At 41.0% G+C, this 21454-nt stretch overlaps 1 protein-coding gene across 1 annotated transcript in view; it reads right to left on the bottom strand.

The window, feature by feature from the left end:
- usp44 (ubiquitin specific peptidase 44) overlaps positions 1-21454 on the bottom strand; it is a 41626-nt gene that overhangs the window by 13659 nt on the left and 6513 nt on the right. The gene's annotated exons all lie outside the window — the stretch shown is intronic.

Genomic DNA, 21454 nt, shown 5'->3' on the forward strand with positions numbered 1-21454 from the left:
AATTTCATACTGTAAGGAACATTCCAAGTTCATAACAAAAACAGAAACTGCTGGAAAATCTCAGCAGGTCTAGCAGCAACTGTGGAGAGAAAGCAGAATTAACGTTTCGGGTCCGGGGTGACCCTTCTTCAGAACTTTCAAGTTGATATCTTCGATCCTGTGCAAAGACCTGCTTGATAACATTTTGAATACAAACAGATGCTATTTATGAAGCTGGCTCAAGCTCCTATTTAAATGCAACTTAAAATTAAATGATTAATATCTTCCAAATTTTTAGAATTTCATGAACATCCGCCAATTTTGCAGCAAATACAAAGTGGTTTGAGCTTCAGTAAACAAGTTAAAGCATTTTTCCTGGGTTTTTTGGATCAGGTTACCAAAGAAACATTTTGAAAAGAGAGTGTGGGTATTTCAGTATTCAAGGGAAATGAATGATCAGGAACAAGCGCTGTCTAAAGACAGGCATGTTCAATGTTCTCCACAACAGAGTTCATCTCAATGCAAGTCTGTCATTGCAGCTAAAAAGCTGTTTGGGAAATTGTTGCTAAATTGCTGCTGCAGATTGCTATGACAGCACAGTATCATACTTCATGATGTACTAGTTGATAAAAGACTAGTCAAGCAATTCAGCTGGCCCCCATGCTGAACTGAAAGTACACACAGTGCTAACAGGTAGCACACCAGACTGGACATACCACAATGCCAACATTAATAGGCTCAGCACACTAACTGCTTCAAAGATCTGACTCCATATTCTGAATCAATCATCCTGATCAGTAGCAGACAAAGTTAAAAATGCACACTGGCTCCTTCCAGCCTGCCAGAGTGACAGTGCAACATCTGCCTATTAACTATTCACACATGTTAATTACGAATGACTGGATCTGTCAGAGTACTTCCTTGCGAATGTCAAATTTCCCAAAATTCATATCTCTTAAATGATACCTGCTTATCCCATCCACTTATTTCCATTTTTTTTCGCCCAGCCAGTGTCAATTCCCCAAATTCACCAACTGCATCCTCCAAGATGTGTACCAATGTACTCATGCTTGCGAACTCTGGTGAGATGCTCACAGGGTGCTACCTTGTGCTGGACCAGTTAACTGTTCAAGTACAGAAGTAGCAAATGCTACAATGTTTTCTTCAAAAGACACTAAAAGAGCTCACATTGCAGAAAATTATTCACAGCATTTGTGTACATGCTTGTGGGAAAGAGATATGGCATTGTGTAATGGTACTACTTACCTTTAAGACAATACTACGTCATATATATTTTATAACTCTTTTGATGGGTATTTTAATAAAAAGGACAACATTTCACACATGCATGATTCATCTGTTCTCCTGACATGGCATTGGGAACTGCCACTAACTTTGTAAGAAACTGGAACATTACATCTGAAATTATCAGGAATAGCCTGAGTTAGCAATCTGCCCTCAGAGCAGAGACACACAGTGCCAAATGGTACAAATTAACCACAACAAACCCATCAGACAATATACAGAAATGCTTTTTGCTCAAATGAGAGTCACTGAGTCCTATAAATAGGGTTGACATGAGGGTTGCTTAGATTCCCTACAGTGTAGAAACAGGCCCTTTAGCCCAGCATGTCCACACCACCTCTTGGAGCATCCCACCCAGACCCATCCCCCTATAACCCACACACCCCTGAAGACCACGGGCAATTTAGCATGGGCAATTTAGCATGGCCAATCCACCTAGCCTGCACATCCTTGGACTGTGGGAGGAAACCGGGGCACCCAGAGAAAACCCACGCAGACACTGGGAGAATACGGAAACTCTGCACAGACAGTCGTCCAAGGTTGGAATCGAACCCAGGTCCCTGGTGCTGTGAGGCTGCAGTGCTAACCACTGAGCCACCGTGCCGCCCATGAGTCCTGTCTCACAAATGATTCCTTCAGCTCAGTGATTTCAGATAAAACTCAAATTTCAGGTTTGTCTGACGCCTCTTGATATATCTACACAATTAGAGACATTTAGAAACTTGTCTGCTTTACATTCTAATTCACTAACTGCTTAAAGCAAGCATGAAAACAACCACACAGATTTCCAGAATCCTTTCTTACCATAAACATATACAATGTAAAATAATTTTGTATGAATCACCACAACATATATGCTCGCCCGTGACACTGCCCAAGTCGGAATTGGGAGTATAATAGCATGTCTTGAGTGAGCTGAAGGTTAAAAAAAAAAGATATGCCATCCTCAGATTCTGATTTCAAATCTGAAACATTAATTTTTTTGTGACAAAAGTGCAGTGTACAAAAAAAATAACACTGGCTCAGGTCTTTGTTTACTTAGACCTGATGGTAAAAGCTACACTAAAGATAACAATGCATTGCACATTAAACGGTACACTGTCTTCCATTCTCTGCCATTTTAATAATCATTTCATTTATTGCTAGCAATGCTGAAATATTTAGAGTAAAACCATTCTACTGATACACTTTCAAACAAACTTCTAGGTCACACAAAACATTATAAAATAATTTGTTGCTGGCATCAGAGAACTACTAACAGCTGGAAATTTACAGCAAACCAACTGACTGAAATGGAGATAACAAGAGGTAGAGCTGGATGAACACAGCAAGCCAAGCAGCATCAGAGGAGCAGGAAAGCTGATGTTTTGGGTCAAGACCCTTCTTCAGAAAAATTTTTCTCCTCTGATGCTGCTTGGGCTGTGTTCATCCAGCTCTACACCGTTATCTTGGATTCTCCAGCATCTGCAGTTCCTACTATCTTTGAAATGGAACTGTTGCGAACCAGAGCTGACTTCAACACGTGCTACTGTAAACATATTTTCTTCTATAGAAAAAGTAGCTAGTGATTGAAGGCTTTGAAATGGTTAGACCAATAAAATAACCAACACAATTACTGTGTCAGTCAATGTTGTTAGAAACAGAGTAGTTGCATTTTCAGATGAAAAGCCAAACCATCCCACGCTTCAAGTAGTATTAGCATTCACAAAATGTGCTGCAACTATCATCCAAAAGTTTAACCAGATCTCTTTGTGATTAAAGAATTAGTTGTTTGGTGTACAGAACGCGGGGAGATTTTAACAAAGCTTTCTGTGTTGCACACATCAGGACAATTTGCAAGAAATAAAAGGAAAGAAAATTTATACTGAGCGAGGATAGTGCTATTTGCTACCAAAGGGATTCTGACTGTACCGATTGACGATGACTAACAGTTAACTGCCAAGCTTTTTGCTTAAATTTTAAACTAGGCAGACTGACCGATTAATTAAGGCACTGACCTGAGAACTGAACCAGAGAATGGCTGACATCTATTTATTTTGTTGAACATAGACAATGCATACACATATTCCGTGCGCAAGGACGCTGCGCATTAATATACATAGCTTCCACTACACACAAATGCAGAGCCGTGAGCCCGACAAACAATCCGAAACCAGTGTAATTCTTCACATACACAAGGTCTACTGAGCAAATGCTGTCTAATTGCTGAATCACATCTAGGAATACTGGGAACAAGAGCAGTCAATTCAGCAATTCAGACCTGTCCTGTCATTCAACACGATCACAGCTGTTGAATACTTCAATGCCTTACTCAGGCTGTCACCATAACTCTGTAGGCCACTGGCATTCAGAAATCAACTTCTATCTTAAACACAGTCAAAGACAAAGCTTCCACAACAAGTACAGAATTTCAAAGGTTCACATCCCTTAGTAAACAAAAAAAAATTCCTCATCTTGGACCAAAGTGGGATTCTCCCTTGTTATTATGTTAAGCCTCCTGGTTCTAGAATCCTCTACCAGAGGAAACAAGTTACCTCCACATATTCTGCACCTATTTAACTTCTTGCAAGTTTCAACGAGATCACCTCTCACTCTTTGGAATTCTAGAGAATACAGGTGGAACTTGCCCAATCTCTTCATAGATCAGTTGCGCCATCCCAGGAACAAGTCTGGTGAAGCTCTGTTGTGCTCCCTCTTCTGTCAATGGCAATATTATCTTTCCCAAAGTATCGTTGTTAAAACTGCACAGACAAGGTGCTGCCGACTGAACTGAAGCAAGACTCCACTGGTCTGAACTCAGATCCTCATGCAACAAAGGTTAACATCCCATTAGCATTCTTACTAGTTTGTTACATCTGCAAATTAGTCTTTAGTGACTTATCAACAAGGTCACATAGGACTCTTTGCATGCCTACACTTTTCAACCTCTTACTACTGAAGGAATACTCTGTATATTTGTTTCTCCTACGAAAGTGGATAAGTTCAATTTCCTACATAGAACAATACAGTGCAGAACGGGCCCTTCGGCCCTCGATGTTGCACCGACCTGTGAACCAATCTAAGCCCCTCCCCCTACACTATCCCATCATTATCCAAATGCTTATCCAAGGACTGTTTAAATGCCCCTAATGTGGCCGAGTTAACTACATTGGCAGGCAGGGCATTCCACTCCCTTACCACTCTGAGTAAAGAACCTGCCTCTGACATGTGTCTTAAATCTATCACCCCTCAATTTGTAGCTATGCCCCTTTGTACAACCTGAGGTCATCATCCTTGGAAAAAGATTCTCACTGTCCACCCTATCTAATCCTCTGATCATCTTGTATGTCTCTATTAAATCACCTCTTAGCCTCCTTCTCTCCAATGAGAACCGACCCAAATCCGTCGGCATTTCTTCATAGGGCTTGTGCTCCAGACCAGGCAACATCCTGGTAAATCTCCTCTGCACCTTTTCCAATGCTTCCACATCCTTCCTGTAATGGGGCGACCAGAACTGCACACAATATTCCAAATGAGGCCGCGCTAATGTTTTGTACAGTTGCAGCATGACATCACGGCTCCAGAACTCAGTCCCTCTACTAATAAAACTTAACACACCGTAAGCCTTCTTAACAGCACTATCATCCTGGGTTGGCAACTTTCAGGGATCTATGTAAATGGACACCAAGATCCCTCTGCACATCCACACTACCAAGAATCTTTCCATTGACCCGGTATTCTGCCTTCCTATTATTCCTCCCAAAGTGAATCACCTCACATTTATCCGTATTAAACTCCATTTGCTACCTTTCGGCCCAATTCTGCAGTTTATCCAAGTCTCCCTGTAATCTGCAACATTCTTCCACACTGTCCACCACTCCACTGACTTTAGAGTCATCTGCAAACTTACTAACCCATCCACCTATGCCTGCGTCCAAGTCATTTATAAAAATGACAAACAGCAGTGGTCCCAAAAAAGATTGTTGAGGCACACCACTAGTGACCCTACTCCAGGCTGAATATTTTCTGTCAACCACCACTCGTTGCCTTCTTACAGAAAGCCAGTTTCTAATCCAAACTGCTAAATCTCCCTCAATCCCATGCCTCTATTTTCTCCAATAGTCTACCATGTGGAACCTTATCAAAGGCTTTACTGAAGTCCATGTACACCACGTCAACTGCCCTTCCCTCATCCACATGCTTGGTCACCTTCTCAAAAAACTCAATGAGGTTTGTGAGACACGACCGACCCTTGACGAATCCATACTGACTATCTCCAATCAAATTGTTGCTGCTAGATGATTATAAATCCTTTCCAAAATTTTTCCTACAACAGACGTAAGGCTCACAGGTCTATAATTACCTGGGTCATCCCTACTGCCCTTCTTGAACAAGGGCACAACATTTGCAATCCTCCAGTCCTCTCGTACTAAACCTGTAGACAATGAGGACTCAAAGATCAAGGCCTAAGGCTCCGCCCGCCTCCTCCCTAGCTTCCCAGACAATCCTTGGAAAAATCCCACCTGGCCCAGGGGATTTATCTACCTGAACACCTTCTAGAATTGACAACACCTCCTCCTCACAAACCTTACTCCTTTCAATTCTAGTAGCCCATAACTCAGTCATCTCCTCTACAATATTCTCCTGTTTCTCAGTGAAAACAGATGAGAAATAATCATTTAGCACCTCTCCAATCTCCACAGGGCCCACACACAACTTCCCACTTCTGTCTTTGACTAGCCCTATTCCTACCCTATTCATCCTCTTATTCCTCACATACCTATAGAAAGCTTTAGGGTTCTCCTTTATTCTACCTGCTAATGTCTGCTCATCATGTCCTTGCTCTTCTTAACTCTCTTTAAATCCTTCCTAGCTAATCTGTAACTCTTCATCACCTCATCTGAACCATCTCGTCTCATTGTCACATAAGCCTCCCTCTTCCACTTAAGAAGAGATACAATTTCTTTAGTAAACCACGGTTCCCTTACCTTATCACTTCCTCCCTGCCTGACAGGGACATACCTATCAAGGACATGCAATATCTGTTCCTTAAACCAGCTCCACATTTCGATTTTGCCCATCCCCTACATGTTGCTAACCCATTCTATGCCTCCTAAGTCTTGCCTAATCACATTGTAATTGCCCTTCCCCCATGTATAACTCTTGCCCTGTGACATGTTCCTATCCCTTTCCATTGCTAAAGTAAACATAACCAAATTATGGTCATTCTCTCCAAAGTGCTCACCTACCACTAAATCAAACACCTGGCCTGGTTCATCATCAAGTACCAGTTCCAGTGTGACCTCCCCTCTTGTTGGCCCTTTGACATGCTGTGTCAGGAAACCCTCCTGCACACATTGGACAAAAACTGATCCATCTGACGTACTAGAGTAATAGCATTTCCAGTCAATGTTAGGGAAGTTAAAGTCTCCCATAATGACCACCCTGTTCTTTTCACTCCTGCCCAGAATAGTTTCTGCCGATCCTCTCCTCCACATCCCTGGAACTTTGCAGGGTTCTATAAAAAAAAAACTTGCAGTGTTACCTCTCCTCTCCTGTTTCTGACCTCAGCCCATACCACCTCAGTAGATGAGTCCTCATCAAAAGTTCTTTCAGTCAGTTATACTGTCCTTGACTAACAAAAGCCACACCTCCCCCTCTTTTACCACCTTCCTTGACCTTAATGAAAGATCTAAACCCTTGAACCTGCAACATCCATTCCTGACCCTGCTCCATCCATGTCTCCGAAATGGCCACATCGAAGTCCCAGGTACATATCCAAGCTGCAAGCTCACCTCCCTTATTCCGGATAATCACACTCCATCTGCCATGTTCTTGCCCATTCACTAAACTGCCCAAATCCTCGAAGCCATTTTACATTTTCTTCTCAACACACATTCCCACTTAGCTTTGTAACAGTTGCAAATTTGGAAATATTACAATTGGGTTCTATCTCCAAATCGTTGATATACAGCCAGGGCCCCCACGTACTGATCCTTGCAGTACCCCAATAGTCTCTGCGTCAACATGAGAAAAATTCATTTATTCTTCCTAGCTAATAGACAATCATTAATCTATACCGGCACATTACCTCCAATCACATACTTCAATATTTCTAAATGAGGGACTTTATCAAAAGACTTCTAAAATCCAACTATACCCCATTCATTGGTTCTCCTTTATATATTTTGTTGGCAAAACCTTCAAAGTAATCAATTACATCAAACATTACTATTCACAAATCTATGTTATGCCTAATCAGAACATTACCACGCACATTACATCCTTTAGAATATATTATAGCATCTTCCCTACTAGAATGATTTTGGATATCTGATCAGCACGGGCAAGAGGGACCAAAGGATCTACTTCTGTGCTGCATAACTGACTACTTATGTGAAGCTACCAGTCTGTACTTCCCAGTTTTCTCTCACTCCCTTAGATAGTAAGGTGACACTTACTGGCTTCTAATAGGCATAGGAAGCTTCCAATAACTGATGCGTAGATTAGGTGGGTTAGGAGGATGGTCTAGGTGAGATACGGAGGGTCGGTGGTGGGCCTTTTGGGCCAAAGGGCCTGTTTCCACACTGTAGGGATTCTGAAGTAGCAGTCATTCCAGAATCTGTAGGATTCTGGAAGATAATCACAATTGCATCAACCATCTCTCTAGCCAACACTTTCAGCAGGTCCTGGGGATTTAACAACTTTCAGCCCCATTAGATTAGATTAGATTCCCTACAGTGTGGAAACAGGCTCTTCGGCCCAACAAGTCCACACCGCCCCTTGAAGCATCCCATCCAGGCCCATCCCCCATGACCCTGTAACCCACACACCCCTGAACGCTACCGGCAATTTAGCATGGCCGATCCACCTAGCCTGCACATCTTTGGGCTGTGGGAGGAAACCGGAGCATCTGGAGGAAACCCACGCAGACACGGGGAAAATGTGCAAACTCTGCACAGAGTCACCTGAGGCTCAAATCGAACCCAGGTCTCTGGTGTTGAGGCTGCAGTGGTAACCACTGAGCCAGCGTGCTGCCCTGGCACACTACTCTTATCAATGCTCATTTACCCTAATCACTTAGATCTCTAATTCAACAAAGATTTCTTGAACCTCCTTCAATGAAAACAGGCAGTAAATCCTTTATAGGACACAGAGATCCTCATCACTAACACTACAACTGAAGTCGCAAACATCCTGCAGATTCTAACTAGAAGAGAGTTACTATCAACTGGGCTTGCTGGCCAATGTGGTATTAGTGTCAGCAGCTGGAAATGCCCCAAAGAAACAGAAGTTTTCTTAAAAATCCAATTGCTCTTCTTATCCCAAATAGCTGCAATCTGCAGGACTGCCTCAGTGCATTGGACCACCAATACCGAACTGTGGATTTTTATTGGTTGTTGCTATCCTCTTCATCACACAGCATTTTTCTAGGAGCATAAATTACTTATGAAGAGACAATGTTCCATGGGTTTTATATAAAGGTGAAGTCAAGTCAATGTTGCACAGGAAAGCAGAGCCAAATATTTACTGAAACAAAATACCTACGCTTGAAAATTCTGGGTATTAAGGTTCCACAATGCATCAAGTGTACTGATGAATACTCCTTACCCTTCAACAGATATGGATGTTATAGTCAACAATTCCTTACTACTGCCCATATCAAGACAGATACGGAACATAAGAAATAAAGACAGACACACTGGTTCATTGAGCCTTAAATCCACTTTTCGGTCAGTTCTGCCATAACCCTAGACTGTCCTGTCCATCAAAAATCTAATGCAGCCTCGAATATATTTGATGGCCAAACCTCAAAGCTTTCTGTGGAAGAGAATTCAAAAGACTCACTCAGGGAAGAAATTCCTCCTTATCTCCATGTTAAATGTGAGCTTCAGGTTCTGGACTTCCACATGAGGAGAAATATCCTTTTAGCATCTACTTTGCCAAGTCCTCTCAGATCTTAGGTTTCAATAAGATTACCTCTTAGTCTTCTGAGCTCAAGTGGGGGTGGAGTACAGAAGTTAGCATTGCTGAAAAGATGACAGTTTGATGAAACCCTTAGAATTGCAGTCATCGGGATAAATTGTGAGAATACCAATTTAAAAAAAAGGGAAAAACCAGCAATTATAGCAAATGAAAATTTACACTGAGAAATGAACCAGCCAGCACTGTCACTAAGCCAGGCTCAACAAAGTCAGTGACAGCCATTTGCTGGTTCAATTCCCTGGTCAACATTTACCCATCAACCAACTTGTTTAAAATTTAAACAAAACTGGCAGTTAATTGTCAATAATCATTAGCTGGCACATTATCTATAGCAACATCTCAATCAATCAGCACTCTCCTCTCGTGCAGCATAAATATCTGTTTTCTCATTTAAATCGTATTTTTGCAAATTGCCCTGATGGGTGTAAGACAAAGCTTTTTCAACAATATTAATTTTAAAAATGTGAAACTAAAGTGTCTAGCATGTAAGGAGCAGAATCTACCACAATATTCTTCATACCTGTGCTCTTTTACTGCATTTTATTAGGCCAGTTACTGATTATTTTCCTGAAGTCATTATTATCACTGATAAGAGCAAGTTTTAACTTCTCAAAAACCAATGCTGCCAGGTGAAAATGTCCTGGCTGTGGATACAAAATCTTATCCTCATTCAAAGCCAAGTCCACCTACAGGTACAGGACTGTTGGCTCCAAATTTAGTGCTTCTTAAGTTTTTATATTACTGAACTGTACTTTGAAGGTAGGCTAGGGTTAAAACATGTTACAAAGTAATCTACTTTCCTAAAATATCTCAGATGCAAGAACACACACTATCAGCTGACCTCAAGCTCATTGATGGCTTGCTAAATAATTCCAAGATGATGGAACACAACATTAAAATAGTTCTCCGCAAAGGAAGTGATGTCAGATTAATAAAAACACCAGTTATAGGATAGATCATGGAACAGTGAGCCCTCTTTAAGCTGGCTCTGTGGAATTATCTAGGGAAAGTGGGCAGATAAGCAGCATATTCAAACATTCACAAGCTAAGAAATTGCACCACCTCCCTTAAACCAGCTCTAAACAGCAGGACCTGGCTTACCATTAAAGCTACACTGGAGGCTCTGAGGTGGTTAAAGAGGGAGGAAGTCCAGGCCATGGCAAAAGTATCAACCAAAGCGCATATAACAAATGGATGAGGTGAAGAATATTGATCAAGAAGCTCACAGCGCAGTGGGGACTTAACAACAAGCAGAAAGCCTGAGGCATATTTAGGGTATACTTCAGTACCTATCACAGCATCCGCTCCAAAATTAGACAGTGCTATTTTCAACTTTAATAGGTAACACAAAATATCAAGAACAGATTCACAGGATTTCTCTCTAAGTGCCTTGTAATTTCTAAAATCAAATTAAAAATAAATAACTATTGAGACACATTTAAACATCTGCTTGAAGTCAAAAGAATGAATTTGGGAATGCTGTGGAAAAGTAAAGACGAAATAAATTTTGAGTGTTGTATTTTCAGGTAACGATAACACACGTATTTTGGCTCCAGTTGTATTGGTGGAGAGCAGGAAGAAAAGCATGAGCTGCTGTTAGGAGCCTAAAGTTTGGTGAAAAGTGCACGAGGGAAATGAAGTATAGTTTGAGAGTTAGAGACGATGATTCAGCTGATTTGATCTATGCTGGTGTTTAAGCTCCACATGAGCCTTCATAACCATCTTCTTCTAATCCAATATATGCGCAAGTGTTGTTAGTGAACAAAGTACGCATCTTTCGAGGTGAATAACCTTGTTGACCCTTAGAACATTGAAACTTTTAGCACTATCTTCTGAAATGAGTCATTGTTTCCTGGATTTTGAGCCATACTGGTAAACTGCTGACAGATGGAGAAAGGGATACTCTCTGCAAAATGATTTCATCACCAGGATTTGCCAAGGAGTAAAACTTGGATTTGCAGTGAACCTCTCATGATCTTAAGACAGTCTAAAGCTGCTTGAAGTCGATGTTTTTTTTTTAAAAGAATAGAATTAATAGCATAGGGCAAGATACCTTCTGAGTTAGTAAGAATGCTCCTAACCTGTCCAGAAGCTCCTGCACAGGCTCAACACAAGTTGATTCTCCCTGCAATACTGCAAATAAGGAACACAAAATATTTAAAAGATCTGCACACTTATATGCATGGGCTACACAGTCAGAAGAGAGAATGTTCGGAACAGCATTGATTTTAAGTAGTACAATGTGATGTACTGTTAAACTAAAATGCTCTGAATGAGTGGCCTATGACTTACTATCCATGTATACTTGAAAAGAGCTTCAAAGTTCTGTCTCAGGATGCCAGAGTGATATGGCACCAATTTACTACCATACAGAAAATAAAGATTTGCCCAAATCTTGAGTAAGCCCACTCAGAGGAATCAGCAATAAGGATAAACTTATGACACAAGGGCCTGAAATAATCCTTAAGCAAGTGCCTTTAACAGTACTGGGCCAAGCAACAAGCCTCAATAAAGAGATAACAAGGTGCAGAGCTGAATGAACACAGGTCAAGCAGCATCATAGGAGCAGGAAAGCTGACGTTTCAGGCCTAGACCCATCTTCAGAAAATTGTCTGAAGATGGGTCTAGGCCCGAAATGTCAGCTTTCCTGCTCGACCTGCTGTGTTGATCCTACTCTACACCTGGTTATCTCAGATTCTCCAGCATCTGCAGTTCCTACTATCTCTGAAGCATCAATAAACGTCCCTTCTTAGATAAATGAGCATTAGTTCAAATATTAGGTTTGCATTTAAATTGCACATTTTAAGAAGTGTTTCAAGATACTTGAGGCGCACTGGACAATCCAGATACTGTTTATGAAATATATATACTGTATAACCATGAATTATCATGAGGGAGAAGGGAAGTGGAGACACAGAAAATGGCAGAGCAGGAATGTGAGGAAGTGGGACCTTGATAATGAAAGTACAGCCATGAAGTGCGAAGTAAAAAATGCAGTCGACGGCAGCAAATAATTTGAGGGACAGGGAGCTGACGGTGATAAGATGAGCTGAAACTATTTTAAACACAAGCATGAAACTTATACATGTTAACTCTTGTTGGACCTGAAGTCAACGTACGTTACGAGGATGAAAAAAAAATGGATGAGTGGCACTTGATGTAGGATAGAATAGACAAGTTTTGAATGGTCTACATTGACAGATGTAGAATGGGAGGCCAGCTAAAAAAATACTTAAGTTAATCAAGTCTGGAGGTGACAATGGTATGTAAAAAGATGTCTACAGACACTGACAGACAGAGGCAGTTTGAGTGGTGAAAGTAAATCCTTCTTCAAGAGGCCTGACATAGAATCAGAAAGTCAGAATCAGAAACTCAGCTTAGAGAAGAACAGGATGTCAAAGGTTGTTCTCGACCCAACGTGGTGAAGGAAGTACATAGATTTGAAAATGAATTCTGGGGTGGGCCAAAGACAACATCTTTGACTTTCCCTGGTTTAGCTTGAGGAAATAACAGCCCATTCATGATCAGATATCAGATTAGCAGTCTGACAACAGAAAGTATTGAGGATAGGCTGAAGAACATGAGCCATATTTGGAGGTTATCCTTAGGCTGTGGACTCTCCAAAGGATGCTGTGTTGTTGAAAAGAAGCTGGTTAAGGTTGGGTCAAGGAGCAGTGGAACGATGACTGCAGGTTTTAAGGGTTTAGGGATAGCCATGGAGCAAAGGGAACCAACCACGGACAGGAAGAGAAACCGAGTGTCTAGTTGTTTCAAGGGAATGGACGATGAACTACAGATGAATAACTCAATTGTAGGAATGCAAAATAAGAATGAGTGTTCACAGCCGGAACAGGAGGCAAACTGGCAAGGCAGGCAGAACATTCTCAATATGTTGGCTTCTATTGTAAGGCTTTACAGAAGTAAAGATGCCTTACTGCTATTATATAGGCTCTTGGCAAGACTACACCCCAAGTACTGTGCACAGTTTTGGTTTCCTTCCACAAGGAAGGACTCAGTTCCATAGAGGAAGTGAAACAAAGGTGAAGCAGATTGATTTCTGGGGTGTCAATTATCAGGCTCTGGTGATTTGTCAGCGTTTGACTGTTGATTTTCCCAGCATCATGTCCTTCAACTCTAGCCCTCCAATTAGGCCCTTGGTTCCTTGACATTTCTGCAAGGTATTTTCTCACTTCTTTTGTGAAGATGGAATCAAACTATGTATTCATTTCTTTGTTCCAATTATAATTTCCCTGGCTTTTGATTTATTTGACTTTACTAAGCATCATCTCTTCACATTTTCATAGAAAGGCACTGGAAACACATGTTCCTTGCAATTTTACACTCGTCCCAGTATTTTCTCTTGTTGATTAAACATCTTGTCCTCTTTTGCTGAATTCTAGGCTTCCTCAGACTTCCTGATTTTTCTGGCAATTTTGTTTGTCTTCACTTTGTATTTAATAATATCCGTAATTTCTTTGGCAAGCATATTTGAGCCAACTTCAGGGACTAATGGGACGGGTGTAAAATTGCAAGGAACATGAGTGTTTCCAGTGCCTTTCTATGAAAATGTGAAGAGATGATGCTTAGTAAAGTCAAATAAATCAAAAGCCAGGGAAATTATAATTGGAACAAAGAAATGAATACATAGTTTGATTCCATCTTCACAAAAGCCTTGCAGAAATGTCAAGGAACCAAGGGTCTAATTGGAGGGCTAGAGTTGAAGGAAATGATGCTGGGAAAATCAACAGAGTCAAACGCTGACAAATCACCAGGGCCTGTTCAATGCTACCCCTTTAGTAATCTATCGATACCAATTCATACCTCATACCCTCATAGTTCCCTTCATTTACATTCAGAAACCTAGTTACGGATTCGACAACTTGACTTTCCATCTCAATGATGAAGTCTACCATATTAAGATCACTCTTCCCCAATTGACTTTGCACAAGATTGTTAACAAATTCTCTCTCCTTTGAATGTAGGGTAAACTAAAGTCAATATAGCCTTACCAAGCCATAGGGCTACTCAGTTGTTGGTTTAACCTAAGGGACACCATGCCTGAGGTAAGGGGAGAGACTGAAAATCAGAATCACTAACTTCAGCTGTTCCAGGAATGGAACCGATGCTGTTACCATCAGTTTGCATTGCAAATCAGCTGTCCAGCCAATGAGTAGTCTGTTCTTTCTAGAGCAACATCCCGAAAAAGAAATTGACACATTGGTGGTTGTCTTCCAAAATTCCATAGACTTTACAGCAAGTCCTAAGTTGGAGAGTGGAAAATATAACCTACTTTTTCAGGAGGAAGTGATAGGGATAAAAACACTACAGACCAGTCAACCTAATATCAGTAGTGGGGAAAATGCTACAGTCAGGAATAAAACATATTAACGGAACATTTAGAAAGCATTAACAGATTTGGACAAAGCCAGTATGGGTTTTTGAAAAGCAGATCATACTTAACAAATCTACTGGAGTTTTATAATGATGTAGCCAGTAGAATAGATAAGCAAGAATCAGTTTCAAAAGGTTTGATATGGTTCCTCATAAGAGGCTAGTGAGCGTAGTTAATGCATATGGAATGGGGCCAATATATTGGCACAGATTGAGAACTTGTAACAGACAAGAAACAGTGCGAAGAAATGGGTCTTGTGTAGAAGGCAATGACTACTGGGGTACCACAGGCTTCAGTGCTTGGGCCCCAGTTATTCATGATATGTATAGATGACCTGGATGACGGAATCAAATGCAACATTTGCAAGTTTACTGACAGCACAAAACTGGGTGAGATTGAATGTTGCCAGGAAGGTGTAAGGAGACTTCAAGGTGATTTAGCCAAGTTGAGACAGTGAGCAAACACATGGCATATGCAGAACAACAATGTGAAGTTATGTACTTGTGTAAACTAGAATGGAGGAGGACAATTTAAATTGTGATATATTGGGAAGTGTGATGTACAAAGCAATTAAGATACCCTTGTACAATAGTCATGAATGTAGTCTGCAGGTACAGCAAGTAATAAGGAACACAAATGGCATACCGACCCTTATTCAAAGATGATTTGAGTTCAGAAGTAGAGATACAGTTATTCAGTGCCTTGGTGAGACCACACCTGGGGTGTTGCATGCAGTTTTGGTCTCCCTACCTAAAAAAATTACACATCCTCAAAGGTAGTGCAGCAGAGCTTCACTAGGCGGACATGAAAATTGGTGGGGTTGTGGAGAATGAGGAAGGTTGTCAAAGGAGGCAGCAGGATATAGATTTGTTGTAAAGCTGGGTGTAGAAACAGCAGATGGAATTTAATTCAGACAAGTGTGAGGTGATGCATTTTTGGGATTTTAAATGCAAGAGAGAAATATACATTAAATGGTAAACTGTTTGGAGCACAGATATACAGCAGAATTTTGGAGTGCAAGTTTATAGCTCCCTCAAAGTGGCAACACAAGTGGATAAGGTGGTAAAGGCAGCTTACAGCATACTTGCCGTCATCAGTTGGGAAATTAAGTATAAAGGTTGCATTAAGTCTACAAGTTGGCGAGTCACTTGGCAGCTGTACAAAACTTTGAGGCCAGCTTGAAGTAGTGTGTGTAGTTCTGGTGGCACACTAGAGGAACGATGTGAAGGCTATGGACAGGGTGCAAAAATGGTCTACCAAAGGATACTGCCTGGGTTGGTGAGTATTAGTGTTAAGGAGTGAATGGACAACCTTGGATTGGTGTTGCCAGAACATATGAGGCACGGGGGAACACCTGGTAGAAGTATATGAATTTGAGGCCTAAATAGGGTGGATAGTTGGAGACTTTCCAAAGATGGAAATGTCAAATGCTTGGAGGCATAGGTCTAAACCAAGAGGGGAATAGTTTAAAGTTGATGTGTAAATAGGATGGAAGGTGACTGGAGAGCACTGTGGGGTGGGGTGGGGGGGGAGGTGGTAGGAATAGATACAACAGCAACATTTAAGAGGCATTTAGGCAGGGACAGGAAATACAGGGATACAGACCATGTTCAGGCTGATGGGATTAGTTTAGAATAGCATCATGGTCAGCACAGACATGGTGGGCTGAAGGAGTGTACTGAACTATAAACTGGTACCGGGGATGGCAGGAAAAGTCCTAAAATAAGATTAGAGAATAAAAGCCCAATTGAAACAGAGTTAAGGAGTAAGGATTGAATTGTCATTGATGAAATGCATAACATTCTAAAAGGAGCTGGTCAGATTAGATGGAGGGAGAATGCTTTCCCAGGTTGGAATGTTTAAAACCAGGGGGTCAGAGTTTCAGGGTATAGGGTTTTAGGAGATAACAGCTGAGAGGGTAGTGAATATGGAAATTTCCACATAAGATTATGGAGGTCAAGTCACCGTATATATTCAAGAAAGAGACATATACTTTTAGATTGAAGGCATCAAGGTGTACGGGGAGAAAGAAGGAATGTATCATTGAGATACAGAATCAGATATGATCACATCAAACGGCAAAGCAGATTCAAAGGGCTGAATGTTCCTACCACCAATTTTTCTTGGACAATTGTTTTAACACAAGAAAAATGACAAGAGGAAGCAAAAATTCACATAGCATATGACAAGGATCCTGATTAGACAGACAATGGTTGGCATGGAAATGCAGCTGGAATTGTTTTTGTTCCTTTGTGGGTATCATTGGCTGGGTCAAGGTTTGATCCCAGCTGCCGCAGTCCTCGGGGTGCAGGGACAAACAAAAAGAGCTGTTAGGAAGGAAGTTCCAGGGTTTTGACACAATGATAATAAAGGAACAATGATACTGTGCATAGTTAACAGATTAAATTCAAACCAGATATGTCAACTGAGTGAACACACAAAATGCAGGAGAAACTCAGCAAGTCTGACACAACGTTGGAAATGAACTCAGCATATGTGAAGAGAAACAGTTTGTGCTGAGTCCAATAGAACTCTTCAGCCTTTTGTCTGCAAAGAACAGAATCTGGTATGTGAATAAATATAGCTTCTAGCACTAAAAATGAAATCACACTGAGTTTGACTTTGAAATTCCTTAAGCATTTTAAGGCAGTGAAGTTTGGAAATAAACCAAATTGCAAGCTCATGGCTTTTAAATTCCCTGGAAACATGGATATTTGAGGAACCTTGTCCCACCTCCTCAACTTCACCACCTTAATTCCCAAAGACAATGTTAGCTAATTAGAAGGAAAGCAGCATTATTCCAGAAAACAATTACAGACTAATGGGAAAGTGAAAACGGATTTAGAAAATACACTATAACCAGAAAACCTTAGATTGCATGCAATTCCTCTGGGGGTTCCCTAGAACTTAGAAAATATTAAACTATAAAAACTAAAATAAAACTTAAACAAAGGACACTATGAAGGAATGAGGGAGTAGTTAGCTAAGGCAGAATGGTCAATTGAGGAAGAGTGGAGGACTTTCAGAATGATTTTTCACAGTGCTCAGAAGTATATTCGAGTGATAAGGAAGAACTGTAGGGAAAGAGAGAGCCAGCCATGGATGTCCAAGGAAATAAAGGAAAGTAGCTGACTGAAAAAAAACATATACAAAAAAGCAAAGAATCGTGGGAAACTAGCAAACTGGGAAAGCTTTAAAGGCCATGAGAAAGCCACAAAAAAATTATAAAAGAAAAGTAAGCTGGATGAGAGTAAACTAGCTCAGAATATAAAAATGGGCAGCAGAAATTTCAATAAATATGTAAATCATAAAAGAGTGGCGAAGATAAACATTGGTCCTTTAGAGGATGAGAAGGCCAATTTAATAACTGGGAATGAGGAAATAGCCAAGGCATTAAACAGTTATTTTGTGTCAGTCTTCACAGTGGAAGACACAAATAACCTGCCAAAAACTAACGGCAAGAAAGTTATAGCAGGTGAGGACCTAGAAACTATTATCACTAAGGAGGCAGTGCTGCGCAAGCTAATGGGGCTAAAGGTAGACAAGTCTCCTGGCCCTGATGAAATGCATCCCAGGGTACTAAAAGAGGTGATGGGGGAAATAGCAAATTCACTAGTAATTATTTACCAACATTCACTGGAGTATGGGGTGGTTCCCACAGATTGGAAACAGCCAATGTGACGCCACTGTTTAAAAAAGGAAGTAAACAGAAAGCAGGTAACTCTTGGCCAGTTAACTTCGGTATGGGGAAAATGCTTGAATCCGTCATTAAGGAAGAAATAGCAGGACATCTGAATATACATTGTCCCACTGGGAACACCCAACATGGGTTCATGAAGGGTACATCATGTTTAACTAATTTGGTGGAACTCTTTGAGGACATTACTTGCATGGTGGACAATGAGGGACCTGTGGATGCAGTGTATCTAGATTTCCAGAAGGCATTTGACAAGGTACCATGCCAAAGGTTGCTACATAAGATAAAGTTGCACGGTATTATAGGTAATATATTGACATGGATAGAGGATTGGTTGACTAGTAGAAAGCAAAAAATACGGGCAAATGGGTATTTTTCTGATTTGCAGTCAGTGGCTAGTGGTGTGCCTCAAGGATCAGTGTTGGGACTGCAATTATTTATAATTTACACAGATGATTTGGAGTTGGGGACTAAGTGTCGTGTGTCAAAATTTGCAGATGATACTAAGGTGAGTAGTAGAGCAAAGTTTGCAGAAGACACTGAAAGTCTGCAGAGGGATACAGATAGTCAAAGTGAGTGGGCAAAGGTCTGGCAGATGGAGTACAAGATTGATAAGTGTAAGGTAATCCATTTTGGTAGGAATAACAGCAAAATGGACTATATTTTAAATGGTAAAAAACTGCAGCAAACTACTATGCAGAGGGGCTTGGGTGTCCTTGTGCATGAATCACTGAAGGTGGGATTGCAGGTGCAGCAGGTAATTAAAAAGGCAAATGGAACTTTGTCTGCCATTGCTCAAGGGATGGAGTTTAAAAAACAGGGACGCTATGCTGCAGCTGTATAGGGTCCTGGTGAGGCCACACCTGGAGTACTGTGTGCAGTTTTGGTCTCCTTACTTAAGAGACATACTAGAACTGGTAGGGGTGCAGAGGAGATTCACTTGGTCGATTCCAGTTGTGAGGGTTGGATTATGAGGAGAGACGAAGTAGACTGGGATTGTACTCATTGGAATTCAGTAGAATGAGGGGAGATCTTATAGAAACATAAGATTATAGAGGGAATAGATAAAGGTGGAGGAAGGGAAGTTGTTTCCACTAGAAGTGCAACTAGGACTAGAGGGCATTGCCTCAAAATAAAGGGAAGCAGATGTAGGGCTAAGGTCAGGAAGAACTTCTTCACCCAAAGGGTTGTGAATCTGTGGATTCCCTGCCCAGTGAAGTGGTTGAAGCTACCTCACTGAATGTTTTTAAGGCAAGGCTAGATAAGTTTTTGAACAGTAAAGGAATTAAGGGTTATGGTGAGTGGGTGAGTAAGTGGAGCTGAGTCTCAAAAAGATCAGCCATGATCTTATTAAATGGGAGCCAGATGGCCTACTCCTGCTCCTAGTTCTTATGTTCTTAGGCAAATAAAACAGAAAATGATTGTTCTAAGGCAGAAGTAGTTAGTCGATTTAAGCTAAAAGTCAGTGAAGGATGGAGGGGATGGAAAAAAACATCAGAAGTAAACTGCGGTTGCTACATTTCACACTCAATCTAGCAAGCAGAGATTTAGCACATTTTTGTGGCTTATTCTTACCACTTTACAGAATTACTATTATACTAATAAAGCTACTAAAGTGAGCATTAAAGTCATTACAGTAATCAAAATAATCATCCCAAGAGAAGAGGTTTCGACAATCTTCCAAGTTAAATCAGTCAAAATTTCAACATTACGCCAATATGGCAGACAACTTCATGATGCATCTTTCACACAACTCCAAGTGTGAACCCATCCAAGCAACTACTCATCCCTGCCAATCCCTTATCGGACACCCAAATGAAAATTATAATAATGTAAACCATCCTCTCTATCTTTCGCAACCTTCTTGAAGTCCCCGGTAACAGTTAACCACATCTTCTATTACCAAGATGACAGCACCGCATTGCCTGCTTCCATTCCGCTATATCAGCAAATCTCCTATAAAAGCTTCTCTCTCCATTCTACAACCTTAAGGATATTTTCTGTGACGAGCCTAAACCATTCATAAACTCCATCTACTACAGGTCAGCTGTATCCTGATAAAATTCAGCTCTAACTCAGCACCAATTCTCTCTTGATACTATCCAGTACCGGATGAACAGATCGTTTTCCTCCAACTAAACAGGAAAAAGGTTTAGGTTATTATCTTTGGTTTCCATCACAAACTCTGTTCCTGTCCATCATCTCAATCCCTTTCTCTCATCATTCTGAGGTCAAACTGTATCCTTTGTAGCAACATGTGCCTCAACTGAGCTTCAACATCTATGTCCTCCCTATTGACAATACTTGCAGTTCTCTAACATTACCAATGTCTACTCTTGCTTCAGATTTTTGCCTACACGTCTTTTGTTAGCGCCAGATTCAACTGTGGTCAAGATCAATAATCTCTTGATTAATCATCTACCATGTATCATCCAAAACAACTGTTACCCATATTAAAACAAGTCCAACTCAAGTAACAACACTCAACAACCCACAGTGGCTCCAAGTCCATCTTGATCTTAAATTGATGCTCATATCCTCAAATCCCTCTCTAGCCTCAGCCAATCCAATTTCTAACCTCTTAACCCCAAAACCTCAGATCACTACATTCCTTGGGATTCACTGTTACCAGCCATGCTCCCAGCTGGCCAGGTCTGAATATTAAGTCTCTCCATTCCCAATAACCTGCAGTCATAGAAAAACAGACCTTTAGGTCCAACTCATCCACGTCAACTAGATATCCTAAACTAATCTAGTCCCGTACACCAACATTTGGCCCATATCTTTCTAAACCCTTCCTATTCATACAGGCATCCACATATTTTTTCATGTTGTAATTGTACAAGCCTCCACCACTTCCCCTGGCAGCTCATTCCATACACGTACCACCCTCTACATGAAAAAGTTGCCCCTTAGCTTCCTTTTAAACCTTTCTGCTCTCACCTTAAACCAATTCCCTGCAGTTTTGGACTCCCCCACCCCAGGGAATAGACCCTGCCTATTTACCCTATCCACTGCCCTCATGATTTTATAAACCTCCATAAGATCACCCTTCAGCTTCCAATCTTCAGAGAGAACAGCCCCAGTTGACTCAGCCTCCCCCTATAGCTCAAACC

Source organism: Stegostoma tigrinum, chromosome 25 (assembly GCF_030684315.1).
Source record: "Stegostoma tigrinum isolate sSteTig4 chromosome 25, sSteTig4.hap1, whole genome shotgun sequence".
Taxonomy (NCBI): domain Eukaryota; kingdom Metazoa; phylum Chordata; class Chondrichthyes; order Orectolobiformes; family Stegostomatidae; genus Stegostoma; species Stegostoma tigrinum.